Raw genomic sequence first — 18471 nt, forward strand, 5'->3', positions numbered from 1 at the left:
GGCCACTCAGGGGTTGTACTCAGGAACAGAGTGAGCATGGCTATGGGCTGTGGGAAACAGACTCTGTAGTATCAGAAGGCTGGGGTGACCTCTATTTCCCCAGTAGCATGTGATTGGTTTGTTTGCATAATTCCATGGACGGGTAGAAAGCTAAAGCCCACGACTTGGGATAAGCAGGAATTATGCTTGGTCACATCAATAAGAACAGTTGTTTGGCTAGGGGACTGACCTGGGCTTTAATTTTAGACCTTATACCAGAACCTTCCCCAGGGATGGACAGAAATGGGTGCACTTGGGTTTCATTTAGTGTCATCTTAAATGCCAATTTTGTTCTTCCCATTACAGAAGGAACATGCTATCCCCAGCGTGCTGGGGTGGGAGGGGCATGGGAGAAGGTGTCCATCTGCTGATCGTCTTTCCCCTGTTTCGATGGATCCTAGGGCTTCTGGCAAATGTCCAAACTCTTCAGCATGACACGTGAGTCCTCCCCACTGGCAGCTCCCACCCCCACCACCTTTACAGCGCACCAGCTACCCTGTGCCATTCCGTGTCAGGAGTTCCTTGGGGTGAGGGACCGCTGCGTCTTCAGTCTTTGTAGAGCCATGCCTGGTATTGCTCCTGGCACGCTGGTGCTTGGGAAACGTCTCCCAAAGGAATACCTTCATGGCTTCTCACGTTCTTCCCTCTCCCTGAAATACTCACTGTCCAGTCCTCATCTGGAACTGTAATTCCATTTCCTTGTCCATAAAACAGTGGTTCAGGGGCGCCTGGGTGGTTCAATCATTAAGCATCTGCCTTCGGCTCAGGTCATGATCCCAGGGTCCTGGGATCGAGTCCCGCATCGGGCTCCCTGCTCAGTGGGGAGTCTGCTGCTCCCCCTGCTTGTGCGCACACGCTCCCTCTCTCTATCAAATAGATAAATAAAATCTTAAAAAAAAACAAACCCCAAACAAACAGTGGTTCAGATAGCACCGGGCTCGCTGGCTGTGTGAGGGCTGGAGGAGCAAGGCAGAGGGAGCATTTGGAGAGTCTGACACAGGTAGGAACCCCCTAGCCCTCAGCTACCACCGCCCTCCACGTGGTCATGATCACCGCGCTCCAGAGTCAGAGAGGCCTGCATTCAAATCCTGACTCTGCTCTTTCTGGTTTGGGGAACCTGGGCTGCAGGCCTGACCACACGGCCTGCCCAGGCAGCAGCATCTCGAGGGAGGACAGCCTCAGGACCAAGCACTTGGAGTTCAGTCTTCAGGAAGGTCAGGCTTCATCTTGAGTGCTGAGGAGAAACCTAGTGAGGAGGGCTTGGGCAGTCTGCGGGGCAGGTCCAGGCCGCCCCTTCCGGCGAGTACAAGGCCTCTTGCTGGATGCCCGGAGCCCCTTCTCATCCTCCAGTGGGCTGCCTGGAGCAGATATATTGGAGGCTGGGCTGTCCTGTCCTCTCCATGCCCCTGTGTGGCCCTGTCCATCTCTCCCTTTCTGCCCATTCTGGTCCCTGTCACTGACCTGGTGCTGCCGTCCGCACCCTCGCCCCTCACCCCGGGCCAGAGGGAACCTAGGTCATCTGGACAGTGGTCTGGGATTGGGGCCTCAGAGCCTCCGGCTGGGTCAAGCAGCATGTCTGTTGCCTGCATGTCACCTGCAGGCTCTCCTTATCGCATCGGGGCCCAGGTGGTGTGAAGACACTCTTTAGGAGAGAAGGTCTCAGTGTTGATGCATTGTGGGCTCGCGGTGTCCAAAGGCGGCCCAGTACAAATACTCCTGCTCTCCCCTGTGGGTCGCCTGCTGTCCACCTCGGGTAACATCTGACTGGGAGGCCCTGCTCTCCCTGGCCTCCTCCTTCTCTCCCCCCACACCCTCCTGTCTCTTTCTAGTTCCCTGGCTTCTCTGCCTCCACGCCCCTTCTCCACCCCAGGGTCCCAGCTCCGTCCTGGAGTCGGACCCCGCGGGACACCTCATTCCTACGAACCTCTGCAGGCTAGATGTTCATCCTCTTCCGGACCGACTCTGGCTGGAATCGTGCAAAGGAAGCTCTCCTTACTCCTTCTTATAGAAAGGCCCCTCCCAGGATGAGGTGGGTGGAAACAGAGAAGAAGGGCAAATCTCATGAGAAAAAAAAAGGTCATAAAAAAAAAAAAGTGTGCAAGGAGGCAGAGGGACTTTGGGGGTGGGGGGCCCGAGAGGGGGTGGTGCATCCTGTGTGCTGGGGCCGGAGAGCAGAATTTGAGGAGAGAGGAAGGTAGAGCCCGGGTGGGAGAGGCCTCGGCCGAAGCCAGAGGAGGCCATTCTCTGACCCCCGAGAAGCTGGTGAAGGCAGTAGCCTCCGGGCCCCGGGGGATGGGGCGGGAGTGCCCCCCAGCATCCACGGTGGAAACAGACAACTCCCAGCTCTGTTTTCAAGGTTTCACAGGTCACTGAGCAGAGCCAGGCCGAGGTGACAGCTCTGCAGGCCAGAGGAGGGGGACATCACCCTGCCTCTCTGTCACTTGCCCTGGGCGGGGGGGGGGGGGGGGGTGCGGCAGGAGGGGGGCGGGAGGGGGCGTTCAGCCAGCTGTGCCATCAGCCTGGCCAAGCCCAGGTCTGCTCCTTTCCTCCCAGGGACGCGGCTCCCCAGCTCAGTGAGGAAAAGCCAGCCACCAGGGCAATTGACTTTAGGGGCCCTTCAGTGGCCTGTCAGCAGGCAAATCACTGGGTTTCCGCCTCAGTCACGACTTGGCTCCGTGGGGCTGATTATGTGGAACCAGGAGCCTGCAGGTTTGGCTTGTACCAGCCTCTACATTTTTTTGTTCATTCTGGAGTGTCTTGTCATTATCTCCAACTGGGAGATCGGCGTGTGCGTACCCGTGGGCCTGTGTGTGCGCGTGTCTGTGAGCGTACCGCGGGTGTGCGTGTGTGCATGTCTGTGCGTGCCCGTGTACGCGTGTGTGTGCGCGTGTCTGTGAGCGTACCGCGGGTGTGCGTGTGTGCATGTCTGTGCGTGCCCGTGTACGCGTGTGTGTGCGCGTGTCTGTGAGCGTACCGCGGGTGTGCGTGTGTACATGTCTGTGCGTGCCCGTGTACGCGTGTGTGTGCGCGTGTCTGTGAGCGTACCGCGGGTGTGCGGTGTGCATGTCTGTGCGTGCCCGTGTACGCGTGTGTGTGCGCATGTCTGTGAGCGTACCGCGGGTGTGCGTGTGTGCATGTCTGTGCGTGCCCGTGTACGCGTGTGTGTGTGTGCGCGTGTCTGTGAGCGTACCGCGGGTGTGTGGTATGCATGTCTGTGCGTGCCCGTGTACGCGTGTGTGTGTGCGCCTGTCTGTGAGCGTACCGCGGGTGTGCGTGTGTGCATGTCTGTGCGTGCCCGTGTACGCGTGTGTGTGTGCGCCTGTCTGTGAGCGTACCGCGGGTGTGCGTGTGTGCATGTCTGTGCGTGCCCGTGTACGCGTGTGTGTGTGCGCCTGTCTGTGAGCGTACCGCGGGTGTGCGTGTGTGCATGTCTGTGCGTGCCCGTGTACGCGTGTGTGTGCGCGTGTCTGTGAGCGTACCGCGGGTGTGCGTGTGTGCATGTCTGTGCGTGCCCGTGTACGCGTGTGTGTGCGCGTGTCTGTGAGCGTACCGCGGGTGTGCGTGTGTGCATGTCTGTGCGTGCCCGTGTACGCGTGTGTGTGCGCGTGTCTGTGAGCGTACCGCGGGTGTGCGTGTGTACATGTCTGTGCGTGCCCGTGTACGCGTGTGTGTGTGTGCGCGTGTCTGTGAGCGTACCGCGGGTGTGCGTGTGTGCATGTCTGTGCGTGCCCGTGTACGCGTGTGTGTGCGCGTGTCTGTGAGCGTACCGCGGGTGTGCGGTGTGCATGTCTGTGCGTGCCCGTGTACGCGTGTGTGTGCGCGTGTCTGTGAGCGTACCGCGGGTGTGCGTGTGTGCATGTCTGTGCGTGCCCGTGTACGCGTGTGTGTGCGCGTGTCTGTGAGCGTACCGCGGGTGTGCGGTATGCATGTCTGTGCGTGCCCGTGTACGCGTGTGTGTGTGCGCCTGTCTGTGAGCGTACCGCGGGTGTGCGTGTGTGCATGTCTGTGCGTGCCCGTGTACGCGTGTGTGTGTGCGCCTGTCTGTGAGCGTACCGCGGGTGTGCGTGTGTGCATGTCTGTGCGTGCCCGTGTACGCGTGTGTGTGCGCGTGTCTGTGAGCGTACCGCGGGTGTGCGTGTGTGCATGTCTGTGCGTGCCCGTGTACGCGTGTGTGTGCGCGTGTCTGTGAGCGTACCGCGGGTGTGCGTGTGTGCATGTCTGTGCGTGCCCGTGTACGCGTGTGTGTGTGTGCGCGTGTCTGTGAGCGTACCGCGGGTGTGCGTGTGTGCATGTCTGTGCGTGCCCGTGTACATGTGTGTGTGTGCGCCTGTCTGTGAGCGTACCGCGGGTGTGCGTGTGTGCATGTCTGTGCGTGCCCGTGTATGCGTGTGTGTGCGCGTGTCTGTGAGCGTACCGCGGGTGTGCGCTGTGCATGTCTGTGTGTGTCTGTGCGTGCCCGTGGATGCACGCGTGTGTGCGCGTGTGTGTCGACCAGCTCTGGGCCGTGCTCCGGTTCTCTGCTGGCCCGGATGGGATCAAGTCTCGTCTCAGCAAGCCCGGGGCGGAAGCATCCCGCCAGCACCAGCCCGGCGCCCTGCCGGTCGTCAGGACACGCGATGTGCAGTCACACGCGCATGGCCACACTCGCGCACACCCTCTCTCACACATTCCCACACACACTTGGGTATTCTGCTGCTGCGTGGCGGAGGCTCTGGAGAGCCCCAGCAGCCGGGCCTTAACTTTGAGCTGATGTTTTTCGGGGGCCCAAGCCCCGCTGTTCACCCCAGAGGCTGCCGCCCTCAGGGACCCTCCAGGCTGCCCGACAGATGGGCTGGGAGGGGCCAGCTCTGAACCCCTCGACCCTCTGGCCCCGCTGGGCACCCGAAGCCTCTGCCTCCCAGCCTCCTTCACAAGCCGCTGCTCTTTTGGGGAAGAGCACACATCCTCTGCGGATGGCCTTCCTCCTCCAGGCCCTGTCCCGAGGCCAGGCAGAGAAATTATTCCAAACCCACTCCTAGCCACCCCCTCAGCCGCTCCTCAGCCCTGCTTGCACCACCCGGTGTTAGGGAGGATCCGCGGCGGCTAAAGCATCGCCCCTCGCCTTAAGAAGATGATTTTCCGTCTTCTTTTACGGGAGGCGCATCCAAGCTCCGGAGCTCCCCCTTGTGGCAAAGCCGTGAAGGTACAGCGGCTGGACACCTGGGGTTGAAGAACTTTCCCGACACCTGAAGGGGGGTGGGGTGGGAGGCAAGGGGTGCAAGCACACCCTCTCCTGTCCCCTGCTGGCCCCCCACCTCTTCCAAGAATCCTAGGTATTAGAGGATGAAACCTGTATTGGGGTGCTTTTCAGGGGCAGAGTCCCATGGATGCCTGGAAACGATACTCACCTAGGAGGAAAGCCACCCTCAGGTGTCACCCTGGACTCCAGCCCGATGCAATTGTAGACCTCTCATAGCAACAATCAGCTGAGAGCACTCTGAAGCCCTCTGAATTTCTAGAATGGATAGGGGATCTTAGAGGCGACATGGAATGAGGGGAGGCTCTCACGCCGTCCTGGGACAATTGCCGAGGACAGGAAGGGCTGCCTTTCTTCCCACATCCGTGGGGCCAGCCGCTGCCCGCCCCCCAGGACTCCCCACAGACCCTCCCTGCCCTCTCTGAGGTGCACACTCCAATCCTCAGGAAGGGTGGAAAGAAGTATTTTTTCTTTGAAAATGGTCTGTTTCTAAGCAGAAATCATTATAACGAGAGCAAAGAGTTCTATTGCAGTCACTGCAGCAAGCCCGATTCTAAGTCTTTTAGATGCATTAACTCATTTAATCCTCCTAACGTTTTCAATGCAGAAAATTTGTAAAATACAAAATTACAAGGAAGGGAAATAAAGCTCCTAGTCCCATCATGCATTTTCTCACAGCTCTTCATCTGTGCACAGGGATTTTTCAACCAAATAATGATCACATCGTGTTTTAGACCCTGGCTTTCTGCCTGTTCTACTGAACATAATCTCATGACCCAGAGGCATCAGTCTTGGAAAATGGTCTTAATGGCTGCATCATATTCCATATTGTGAATGTACTATCACTTATTTGGCCATTCTCAGGGAGGAAATTCTGTTTTTACTAAGTATGGAGACTGCATGATGCCAACGCATAGGGTTCATCTCATTCCAGTCCCTAAACTGCTTGTATACCAACTTGGGGGTGTGAGCGCGGTAACATTCTGGTTTCGCAGATGTGTGTGTGGGCACAAGCATGAGCAGGCACATGTGTGAGCGTGTGTGTGTGTGACTGTACGCTCAGACTTACCCTCGAAGAACTTCCTAGAAACATGTCCTAAAATAAATAAAATAAAACATGTCCCAAAAAATTAAAAACAGGTATTCAAACAAATCCATGTATGTGAATGTTCAAGCAGTATTACTCATAAGAGCCCAAAGGTGGAAACAACCCAAATGTCCATCAACAGGTGAGTGGATAATCAAAATGTTGTATATCCAGGGGCACCTGGGTGGCTCAGTCGGTTGAGTGTCTGCCATTGGCTCAGGTCATGATCCCTGGGTCCTGGGATCGAGCCCTGTGTCCGGCTCCCTGCTCAGTGGGGAGTCTGCTTCTCCCTCTCCCTCTGCCCTTCCCCCTGCTTGTGGGCTCTCTCTGTTAAATAAATAAATAAAATCTTTTTTTAAAATGTGGTATAATCAAAACAAACAAAAAACCCCAAAATGTGGTATATCCATACAATGGAATATTATTCAGGTGTAATAGTATTCAGGAGTGAAATAATGATACACAATATACAGATTAACCTTGAAAACATGATTCTAAGTGAAAGCAACCAGAACTAAAGGTCACATATCATATGATCCCATTTATATGAAATATCCAGAATAGGTAAATCCATAGAGACAGAAGATTGGTGGTTGCTGGGGTGAGGAAGGAAGGGAGAGTGACTTGCTTAGTGGGTCTGGAGTGTCCTTCTGGGGTGACTACATGTCTTGGAACTAGTTAGAGGTGGTGGTCGCACAACCCTGTGAATGTACTAAATGCCACTGAATTGTTCACTTTTAAGTTGATTATTTGATATTATGTGAGTTTTATCGCAATTTTTATACAAAAAAACAGAGTCACACACATGACTCCTGATTCACTGATGAGTAATGACTTCAAGCCTGGCTTTCACACAAATTACCGCTTTATGGTCAAATTACTTCTTCCTGTTTCGCCGCCCGCTTCCCAGAGCCCGGCAGCAGACGCTCTGACCTTGCGTGACCCAGGCACCCAGCTCCATCATCCTCTTCTCTCCCCTTCCCTCGCTTTGTTCCGGGACCCGTGTTTGTCAGAGAAAATACTTCAGTTAAGCTGTGGCATCTGAATGGCCTTTGCTGAGGACTTTGGACCTTACTTTTTTATTTTTAGACCATGTCCAAAAGAAACAAAAAACCTTGCAGCCCCGAGGCAGGGTTTGGACAGTGGCCAAGCGCTTTTGCGATTCTACCGTCCTGCTCACCAGCACCCAAAGCAAAGTTGGATCAGCCACTGCCCCAGCGATGCTAATACAATAACCGAGGGTTTATTTGTCTCCTTAAGCCATACCCAGGAGAGCAAATCCCTTTGGATTCTCCTCAAATTCTGTAAAGCAGTCCCCCCACATGAAATTAGTGAGGAAGCTGCCCCACTTCCCCTACCCCACTCCATGGGAGCTTAAAAGAGCTTGGAGAGCCCCCTTGGTATCCGCCCCTCCCCTCAAATCTCTTGCTAGCCCGGGGCATCCGCTATTGGACAGACTGAACCCTTCGATCCAATTGTTGCACAATGCAGGTGCGCACAGCCCTCCTAACATCGGCTACCAGGTGGTCCCTGCCGTTCTGACCTTGAAACTTGGGCACAGGGAGAAAGATTAGCATTCTCTCCCACCTCCCATGCCAACGTCTGATCCCCACATCATCACCAGCTCCGTCCATGAGAATCTTCGTGAAGCACCTAAGTGAGCTGTGCCAAGTACTGGGTAGAGCTCCATTCTAGCATCTGTCTCGCCGTTTGGCAATTGCTTGTAGGTAGGTCAGCTTAGGTGTTTTTAGCAGCAATCACAGAGGCCCTGAATCCACTTGGCTTTCTTCATGAGGGGCCTTGCTATCTCCAGAGCAAGAGAAGTGGGGGAAGGGCAGGGAGCAAGCTAGTGTCAGCTGATCAACAATGTCACAAGGACTCGGCCTCTTTCTCTCCCAGCTCTCTCCCCCGGGGTGCTGGCCAAGGCCCCAGGCTGGCTCCCCCCTGGGCTACGAGATGGCTGAGGTAGCTCCAGGCATCAAGTCCAGAGAAGAGCATCCAAAGGAAGAAAAAGAGGCATGAAACTCTTTCCTAGAAGCGCTCCCGCAGACTTCCTCAGCACTCATTGGTCAGGATGGAGTCACATGCTCATTCCTGAGCCAATCACTGGCCACGGAAACAGGGTTGCCTGGATCAAACTGACCAAGTGTGGTACCCAGCCCAGCAGCCTCACTACTGAGGGAGAACTTGTTAGAAATGCAGATTCTTGGACCCCATCCCGGAGCCGCTGAATCAGAAGCTGTGGGGGTGGGCCTCAGCAGACTGCACTTTTTAAACTATACTTCATTAGCTATAATTAGTATAATTACCATGGTTTAACCACTGTTCAACGCAAGATGAACTTCTAATTTCCTAAGGAAATAAAGATCTCCTAAATACAAATCCCTACGATTGTATATGTGAGAAGCACGTGATTTTATATAAAAACATTTTATCTAGGTGAGACCTGAAAATGCTACTAATTTTTTCAAGTGGCATCTTAATAGGCTTTCCAGGAGATTCTAACACATGGTAAAGTTTGAGAATCCCTGGTTGAGACTAACAATTTGGGATGGTGCCTCATTATCTATTTCTGTAGAACAAACCACCCCAAAACTTAGCATCCTAAACAATAACAATTTTATTTGCTCGTGACTCCATAGGTTAACAGTTCAGGCTGGGCTCCACTGGCTGGATCTTCTATAGTCTCACCTCTGATAGGATTGCCAGACTTAGCAAATAAAAATGCATGATGCCGCGTTAAAGTTTAATTTCAAAGAAACAACAAATAATTTTTTTTTTAGGGTAAGTATGTCTCGGGCAATAATTAATGCTAAAAAATTATTCATTGTTTACATAAAATCCAAATCTAACCAGGCACCCTATACCTTCTTTGGCAACCTAGCCTAGATGTCACTTTCACAGCTGCGGTCATCGGGTGGTCGGCAGAGCCTGGACAGTCTGGTGGCCTCGCTCATCCCGTCTGGCAATTGGTACAGATGGTCAGGTGCATCTCCCGCCATGTGGTCTCTCACCCTCAGGGAGGCCAGCCTGGTGACAGGAACATTCCAAGAGGGCACAAGTGGAAATTGCAAGGCCTCTTGAGGTCTAGGCTCAGAATAACCTCACCCGGAGAGAGGTCTGGTGTCCGCCCTCAGCTACTGGGAGGTGATCTCTAGGACCCTGCAGTGCCTTGCCTGATGGGGTTTTGGCTCCTGGGAATTCCGACAGTGTGATTCATGGTGGGCTTTGGGACAGGCCATAGCACTTGCAACGCCCAGAGGAGCTGGTGAGCGAAGGTCAGCACGTGGCGGTGTGAGGTCACGCTCCAGAGAGACTCGACGCCAAGGCTCGGTGAGCTTCCCCCGTGGCAATACTCTTGTGTGCGCTCATAAATCATAACCAGGAGGATGTTACACCGCCCAGGACTCCACAGGGAGGGTGACTGGAAGCTTCATGTTTGGACACTTACCTGCCATTCACCTTGTCCTTTGGCTGGTTCTAATTTGTATCCTGTTGCTATTATAAAACTGTAATCCTAGGTATAACACTTTCTTGAGCTCTGTGAGTCATTCTAAGTGAATTGTCTAACAGGAGGGTGCTTGTGGGGAGCCCCAAATTCATAGCCAGCCCCTGAACTTGTGGCTGGTGTCTGAATTGAGGACAGTCACGTGGAAGACAGTGCCTACAAACCACATGGTTTGCTTAAACTCCAACACACACTGCTTCTGGAACATTCTGTTGGTCAAAGCAAATCACAAGGTTAGACCAAGTCAAGGCAATGTACAGTAGACTCACCTCTGGATAGAAGGGTTGGCAAAGTCACATTGCAAAGGGACACTCATGCAGGGATGAAAGGAACTTGTGGCCAATTTTTCAAATTTACTGCAGACACAGTGGGTGTTGGGGAATAGACACCAGGACTGTTCTACTCGGTGGCCTGTTTTCCCCATGGGACTTGCACTATAAGTTCCTCAGGGCTGGGACGATGGCTTCTTCACCTATTTCCCCAATGTCTGGGTCATACCAGGGACTTGGTACACAGGAGGAGATCTGTGTTTGATGAATGAATGTTTGAGTGAATTAACTAACGTGAATCACATCTCCAGCTCCGTTGCACATTAAACCACCTGATGAGTTTTTAAACCACCCATTGTTGGATGCACCCAAGAGCCAATAATTCTGAATGTAGGGGTAGCATGTAACCCAGGCCTCAGAATTTTTAAAAGCCTCCCAGATGATCTCAGCATCCAGCTGAGGTCCAGGATCACTAACCGGACATCCAGGAGCTTAAAACCTCTAACTAACATTCACCCACCACTGAGATCCCCATGGAGGCTGTGGAAGCGGACCAGAAAATGTAAGTCAGGACCCAAAGATACAACGTATTAAATCATGCACAAAGAATGAGTGGGAGGGGGCTGAGGGAAAGGTAAGCTCCCATTTCCTGGACCAATGTCTGCTGAGGGGCTGCCTATTCCGTTCCTGCCTCTCCCAGGGGCTGTGTGATCTCAGTGGAGAGCATTGCTAAAAAACCCCATTCTTCAGATCACACTTCTCAATGGCTTGGCTCCTGCCCAGGCTCCCAGCTTGGAGCTGCTCTGGCTTTTATATCTCTGGGATTTGGTCTAACAGTGCGGTCCTGGAGCCAGCTCCTATTTGCTCACAAGATTGTGAAAATTTCAGGACTCTGGCAAAGCAATTGTTAAATGCAGTCATTATTTAAAAAAATAAAATAAATTACGCAAACTTACAGTGACATGGATTCTATAAAAAGATCATGAACACTCAAGCTCATCACCTTCTTAACCATTTTACTGTTCTCTGTGCTCCTGAGGTTATTTACGTCTATTGTATCTATACGGTGGAAATACTAAGTAAATGGTATCTGGTAACTCTGTGTTCATGCTGATAGATTGAAATCAACCACAGTGGGAGTATTTACAACACAGAAATTGGTAAATACTATAAATCATGGCTTTTCTTACTTTTGGTCCAGAGAGTCAGCAATTAAAATTTACCAATGCACCCCTAGATCTAAAGGTTAAAAAAAGAAAGCGGAATGCCAGCCCTGGGTTTCCTCGAGTCTATGTTGAAACCAATTGCTCTCCGTAGGAAACGCATTTGGAAAGATTCAAGCACCCTTACCAGGCCCCACACACCCGCGGTTGCTGCCAGCACCTCTAAAAGGCTCTGTGGTCTCAGGACTTGTCCAGACTCTGCCTCCCTGCCTCCTTCCTGCTCATTTTCAGCACAACCCTCCACTTTGAATCCCCCTCTTGCGTTCTGCCCATGCATCCCTTAGGACTGATGACGGGAATGGTCCTGTTCCCCAGGTTTGCCCCTGGGGGTTGGGCTTCCCCTAGGCACACACCCTGCAGCCTTGACCCACACCTTCCCGGCATCCACACACCAACCCTGGCAAGCCCTTCTCAGCCCTGCCAGAGCCCAGGTCCCTGCTGCCTGGCAAGGGAGGTCTGATATACCCCTTCCCCGTCATGCAATTAGAACTGATGCTCCAAGGACCTGCAGGCAGGGCCACCCGAGCTCTCTACCCCCACCTACCCCTCCAAAGGACACTGTCCCCCCCCCCAGGCAAGCAGGCATAGCCAGCTCAAACCCAAACTTTAATGTCAGCAGGGATCAGCCAACACTGTAACACCCCAGTGCTTGAGGAAGTGTTTTCTCAACCCCAGGGAACCCCTCTGAACACCAAACACCCTCCCAGTCTCTCCTGCACACAAATGGCAGCTGGGTGGTGGGGGGGTCCCCAAGCCCACCTGACCGGCACCTCAGAACATCCTGTGCTCCAGGCCCCGCTTTGGGAAGACCTAAACCACATACCAGAATTGCCCATTCTCTCTCAGCCCCATGATGCATTGATGAACTTCCCATCCAGTCAGACCCACCAGGGACGGAGCAGCAGAAGTAGACCATCTGTCTGTCGCCCTTGGACCCCAGAGCCAATCCTGCCCGTTGAAGTGTGTTATTTGGATGCTGGAGAGAAATGTGTTTTCTTCATCTGTAAGGCCGTAGTGCCTCTCCTCTAAATGAACATAGGCTTGTTCACAAGATTCAATTTTTTTCCCTAAGCAATTATTTTAATTTTTCCCAATTTCTAATCCAAGTAGAATTTACATACATTGAAATGTATGTATCTTAAGCATACAACTGGATAACTTTTGACAAATACATATCTCAGTGTATCCCACAGTCTTACCAAAATACAGAACATTTCTCTCCTCCAGAAAGTTCCCTCCTGCCCTGTGCCAGTCAATCCCCACCCCCCTCCCAACACCCTCCCCACCCCCCCTACCCCCAAGGCAACCACTGTTCTGATTTCTGTCACCAAAGATTAGTTGTGCCTCTTCTAGAACCTCACAGAAGTGGAATCACACAGAATGAGCTCTTTTGTGTCTGGCTTCTTTAACTCAGCATAAAGCCAGATAATTATATTTAAGCAACTTTAATTTTCCATGCAGTCTGTGTGCTGGAGAAGGCTTCTAGATTTGGAATCTTTGTGTTGGAATCCAAAATAGCTTTTGTGGGGCCACGCACATCTTCCCTGCCTCCCTGCCTCTCCTTCCAGACTTCAAAGACCCTATTTTATACAGACAACTTCAAAAGGCCCTCTGAGCTTTGGCTCTCAGGCCTCACCCTTGGAGCCAGGGCAGAGTGAGACAGACCCTGGGGACACTATAGATGGGGCATGACTGCAGGGGGGCCAAAGATCATGCAATTAGGTCCAGAAAACAGAAACGGAAAGAATCCATGTTGGGTGAGTGTGTTAATTTCCTATTGCTACTGCAACAAATCGCCACAAATTCAGCAGCTTAAAACAACAGAAATTTAGTAGGTCACAGGTCAGATGTCCAGGCTCCCCTGGTTTCTCCGCTCTAGGTCTTACAAGGGCAAATCAAGGTGTCAGCCAGGCTGGGCTCTGATCAGGAAGTTCTGGGAAGAATCATTTCCAAGGTCATTCGGGTAATTGCCAAGTTCAGTTCTGTGATGTGTAGGACAAGGAAGGATCCCCCTTCCTTGCAGGCTGTCAGCTGGGGCCAGTCCTGGCTCCTAGGGGATGCTCACTCTCCTTCTCTTTTGCCCCCTCCCCCAACCATGGCAGGTCGAGTCCCTGCCACCCATGAAATCTCTCTGCTTCCTCTTCTGACTTCAGGTGGAAAAGAGTTCTCCACTTTGAAGGGCTCGTGTGATTAGATCCCCCACCCCCTACCAATAATCCAAACTGATCTCCCTATGTTAAGATTACCAATTTTGATTATACCTGCAAAGTCCGTTTGCCATGTGCAAAGTCCCTTTGCCATGTGCAAAGTTTGGGAGTCCCCAGGACCACCTTCTGGTTTGATAATTCACTAGAAAGACACACAGAACTTAGAAAAAAAAAATCTGTTATACTCATGGTTATGGTTTTTTACAGTGAGAAGACACAGATTAAAATCAGCCCTGGGAAGAGGCTGGTGGGGACGGGCCCAGGAGAAGCTAGGTGTGAGCTTCCTGGTGTCCTTCCAGTAGGGCCATTCGGACAGCTCTTCACTCTCCCAACATACATGGAGTATTGCCAGCCAGGGACACCCACCTGAGCCTTGTGTCCAGAGTTTTCACTGGGTCTCAGTCATGTCAATATAGCTGACTGTCCACAGGGCTGACCTCAGTCTGCAGCCTCTCTAGAGGTCAAGCTGGTACCATGTGGCCCAAAGTCCCAACCCTAAAACTCATTGTTATCAAAGACTATCTGGCTGGCCCAAGGTCCCCAGGTAAACAAGGATACTCTTATCAGACAGGACCTTCCAAGAGCTCAGAGGTAACGTCCCAGGAGCTGAGGGCAAAAGCCAAAGGCCAAATCTCTCTTTGGGCAAGGTCAATCTCTTCCTGCACACCACGAAACTAACATTTCCACGGGTTCCAGGATCGGGAGGACGTCTCTAGGGAGCCATTATTCAGCTAACCCCCCAGTGAGCGTCAGTCTTCCAGATTCCAAGGGAGCAGTGTTTTCCAAAGTGTGTGCTTTAGAACCCAAGTCCCACCAGCCGTTCCCAGGAAGGCTCTGTGGCCGAATAGCTTTTGGAACCGTTGTCCCTCCGTACCCTCCTTTCTCAGAGACCCACTTGGGCTTCAGTGGAAGGGAAAATCCTGCCGCAAAGGGCCCCACTGTATTGCACTTAACCCAGCGTTGCCCAGACTGTCTTATCTATGGAGCTGTCCTCACGTGATCTTCCGTGTAAGGTTCGACCCAAGATATTTGGGGAAAGTGGAACTGTGCCTTAAGCAATCTTTGCAACCTAAAGCCTTTCCACCAACCCTCTGGACCTCAGTTTCTTCATCTGCAGGATGAGAGTTATTGTTTCATTTCCTATCTGAGCAGGTTATTATGAATTAAATTAGGTAACGCACACAAAATGCTTGGTTCATCATATACATCTGACAGATGGTAACTAGTATTGTCGTATTTATTTTTAGGAACTAAAATGTCTTTACTAACCTTCCCTGTTGTTTCTTCATCACTGTCAACGCCAGGTCCAAAGAGCCCACAAAGCATCTTACAGGGTGGTCATGATTTGGGCCCAGGGAAACATGCTGGCAAACGTAAGTGATTCTCCTCTCCAGGTTCCCAAAGATCGGATGAACTAGCTAACCTGGAGGAATCCTGTCTAATGTGCGTGCAGTGAATGAAGGCCAGGAGGCCTCGCACTTTTACTTGCTGGCACTTTCTCTCATACAGCATTTATTGAAAGTGAACGCTCTGTGTGGACCTGCTCCTGGAAGGGACTCACAGGCCTCTGACCTAACCCCTGAGCCCCCCAGCCCCCACATCCTCCCAGAGAACAAACAATACTCCCCCTTGAGCCTGCGTGGCACTGCTCAGCCTCATTAACCAGCCATCCAAACCAGCGGCAGAATGACCCCCAAGGCGGCCACTCCCCATGTTTTCTCTCCAGGGTTTCTCCCCAGCCAGTCAGCCCTCTGAGCTCCAAGCCCTGTGGCCTTCCAGACCTTCTGCCCGACCTCGTTCTTTTCCCACATGGCTTCACGCAATGGCTCCCACTCTCAGCCTGGCCCTTAGGCCAATGACTGGTTTGAGGCTTGTTCTCTTGGTTTTGACCTTGGGGCCTCTTCAAGACACACCGCCTGTATCACTTTCAGTCATCACAGGTAAAGGCAGGTGGAGACCCCTCCCTGGTGCCCCAGCACCTAGGGTCCTCCTTGACAGTCAGGGAGAGAGCTTGAGTACATCTGCAGACAATGCTGAGCCATCCATGGGAAGGGGCCACCCTGGGAAGGGATCTAGGAAGAGGCCGGGTTGACCACACCACAATTCAAAGCTGGACTTCCTATGTGTGGACCATGCCGCGAATGAGTCAGGTTTAGTTTGGTTTGCTTTTTTAACACCTGACTCATCTTCTAAGATAACCCTATGCCATTAAGAATAATGAGCATGAGGGCACCTGGCTGGCTCAGTTGGGGGAGCATGTGACTCTTGATCTCTAGGGTTGTGAGTTCGAGCCCCACATTGGGGGTAGAGATTACTAAAAAAAAAAAATAATAAATAAATAAAAACTTAAAAAAAAAAAGAAGAACAAGCATCATGAAGTTGGTGATGCTGCTCATGGCACATGCTCTGAGCTACATTGGGTCCCAAGTACTGTGCATCTTTTCCTTACACTGTCTCGTGTGACCCTGCCATGGCTACCCCAATTCACAGGTGAGGAAAGGGTAAGTAACATGTTTGGGGTCACTACTGGTAGGTAGTGGTGCCAGGCTTCTCCCCCAGGACCGTGTGCCCCAGCGGCCTCCGCTCTGCCCTGCTGTGGTGCCGCCCCCATCTCCCTGGGTCTCCTTGGCCTGACACAGATGTGCAAGTCTGGCAAGCAGCCTCGGGCTCCGTAATTCCTGCGAAGAACACCTGGGGCTCTGGAAAACCACCTGCTTCAAAATGGAGGAACCAGGTGGACTCCCCAGAGGACCTCCTTCCGAATCATCAGGCTCCCAGCTCATCCTCACCACACGTTGATCCTTTGATCCCCCTTCCTGGGTCCTTCATGAACACAGGTGGCTCGAGTGCCCTCCCTTCTCCTGCAAGGGGTTTTCTGGGTCTCCTCAGGCCCCCTCACCTCCACCATCCCCTGTCCATGAGACTAGTCCAGGCTCGGTCTTTACTGCCATCTAGTGGCTCCCAGGCTCACCGCAGGGAGGGGTGTTCCAGGGCAGAGACCAGAATTCTAGGCACCTTTAAAATGATACCATGGTTGAGCTTGATCCAGCTCAGAGTCTCCACTGGGCAAACCCAGGGCCAGCTCTCTGGAAAGCAACAGGCTTGGTGTGGCCCCAGAGGCCTGCGCGAGGAGCAGGCGGCTGCACCTGCTCATCCTGCTGAGGTCCTGACCCATCTCATCTGCAGGAGGTTTTCCAACCTCGGATGGAGGGCTCCACCCCTCTGCCCGCCAGAGGCCAAGAGGGATGAGGGAGGGAGAGGTTGGCCCCGTCCAGGGGAGGAAGGTGTTGCAGAGGAAGAGGCGCTGGTGTGGGTCTGTGTCCCCGCAGGAGAGGAGGGGCGCAGAGCCCTGGGCTGACCCTCTGGGGAGCCGGGTGGCCAGTGCTCCCATCCTGACCCTGCTGCTCACTCGGAGCCTCTTGGAAAAAGAGCCACCATTCACCCCCTGGCTGTCGTTAGACGCTAGAAGCCCTGCCGTATCAGTTTCCTGCGGCTGCCGTAACAAATGACTCAATGGGGTGGCTTAAAGCAACAGAAATTATTCTCTCCCCGTTCTGGAGGCCACATGTCCAAAACCAAGGAGTCAGCGGGCTTGCTTCCGTCTGGAGGCCCTGAGAGAGACTGGTCCACGCCTCCTCTCTCCTGGCTCCTGAGAGTTGCTGGCAGTCCACACGGCATTGCCCCTGTGGACGCGTGCGTGCGTGCGTGCGCGCCTGTGTGTGTATGCGTGTGTGTCCTCTTCTTACAAGGACACCAGTCACACTGGATTAGAGCTCTAACCCACGCTCATCAAGTGCATCTTCATCTTGATTTGATCACATTTGCAATGACCCTATTTCTAAATATAAAATCACATTTACCTGGGCTTAGGGCTTAAACATGTCTTTGGGGGGGGACATCATTCAGTCCGCAGTAGATCGCACATTATTGGGCTCCCCTCTTACCCTGGGGTCAAGAACAAGCTCCACGTGTGTCTGATGTCCCATTCTTTGCACTCATGCCTCGGGCCCTCCGCGCTGGGTTTGCCTGCTCCCCTGCTCCCACCGCAAAATGTCAGCCCCGTCTGGCTCATTCGCCTCCCACATTCAGCTCCATTGCTCCCCGTCTTTAAAAGGCTGGGGAGATGTCCCTACCCCATGAAGTGTCCCCAGACCAGGCCCCAGGCCCCACCCTCTCTCGCCAGCCCCCGGGCACTGCGGGTCGCCGGGCACCAGCTGTCATCACGAGGGGTGGTACGACAGAGCTCAAGCCCCTCAGCTGAGGGGAAACTCCTCACGCTCAGCAGGGCTCAGATGTCCGCACTGCCTGATTCGTCCAGGCCGGCCTTGGAGGGCCAAGTGTCCAAACAGTTGTTCTGAGTGTGAAGGAATGTTCTAGAAAGTCAGGCTTTTCTAAGTCAAGCGGTCAGCCACATTTGTATGCTAAAGACACATTTTGCCCAAGAGCCTCGGGGAAGATGAAAGGCGGGCGGTCAGGGCTCCGCTGACCAGGGGGAGGTGGCTGAGACCTCCAGCCCCTCTAGGACGGCCCGGAGGAGCTGGTGCGGAGCCAGACGGCAGACTGCCCTCACCCCTCCCTGGTCTCCCGCCCCGTGCACCGGCTCCCTGAGCCATCACACGGGGCTCTAATGAAATGCTGGTTTAAAAGCGCCTGGACTGCAGGAAAGTTTCAGGCAAATTAAATATACAGCATCCAAGAAGCCAAGTGGCTTGGAAAACCGCATTTACGGTTTAACAAAAGATGGAGCAGTTAGACAAGCGAGCAAGACGCAGCACTAATTGGCAGCCGTACTTGGTTTGCTCCCCACAATTGCCTCGTGGAATTGTAAAAGAAAAAAAAGAAAGAAAGAAAAGAAAAAGAACGTGTTGAAACCTTGAAATCAGACACTTTAGAAAAATAGGC

Source organism: Halichoerus grypus, chromosome 2 (genome assembly GCF_964656455.1).
Source record: "Halichoerus grypus chromosome 2, mHalGry1.hap1.1, whole genome shotgun sequence".
Classification (NCBI taxonomy): Eukaryota; Metazoa; Chordata; class Mammalia; order Carnivora; family Phocidae; genus Halichoerus; species Halichoerus grypus.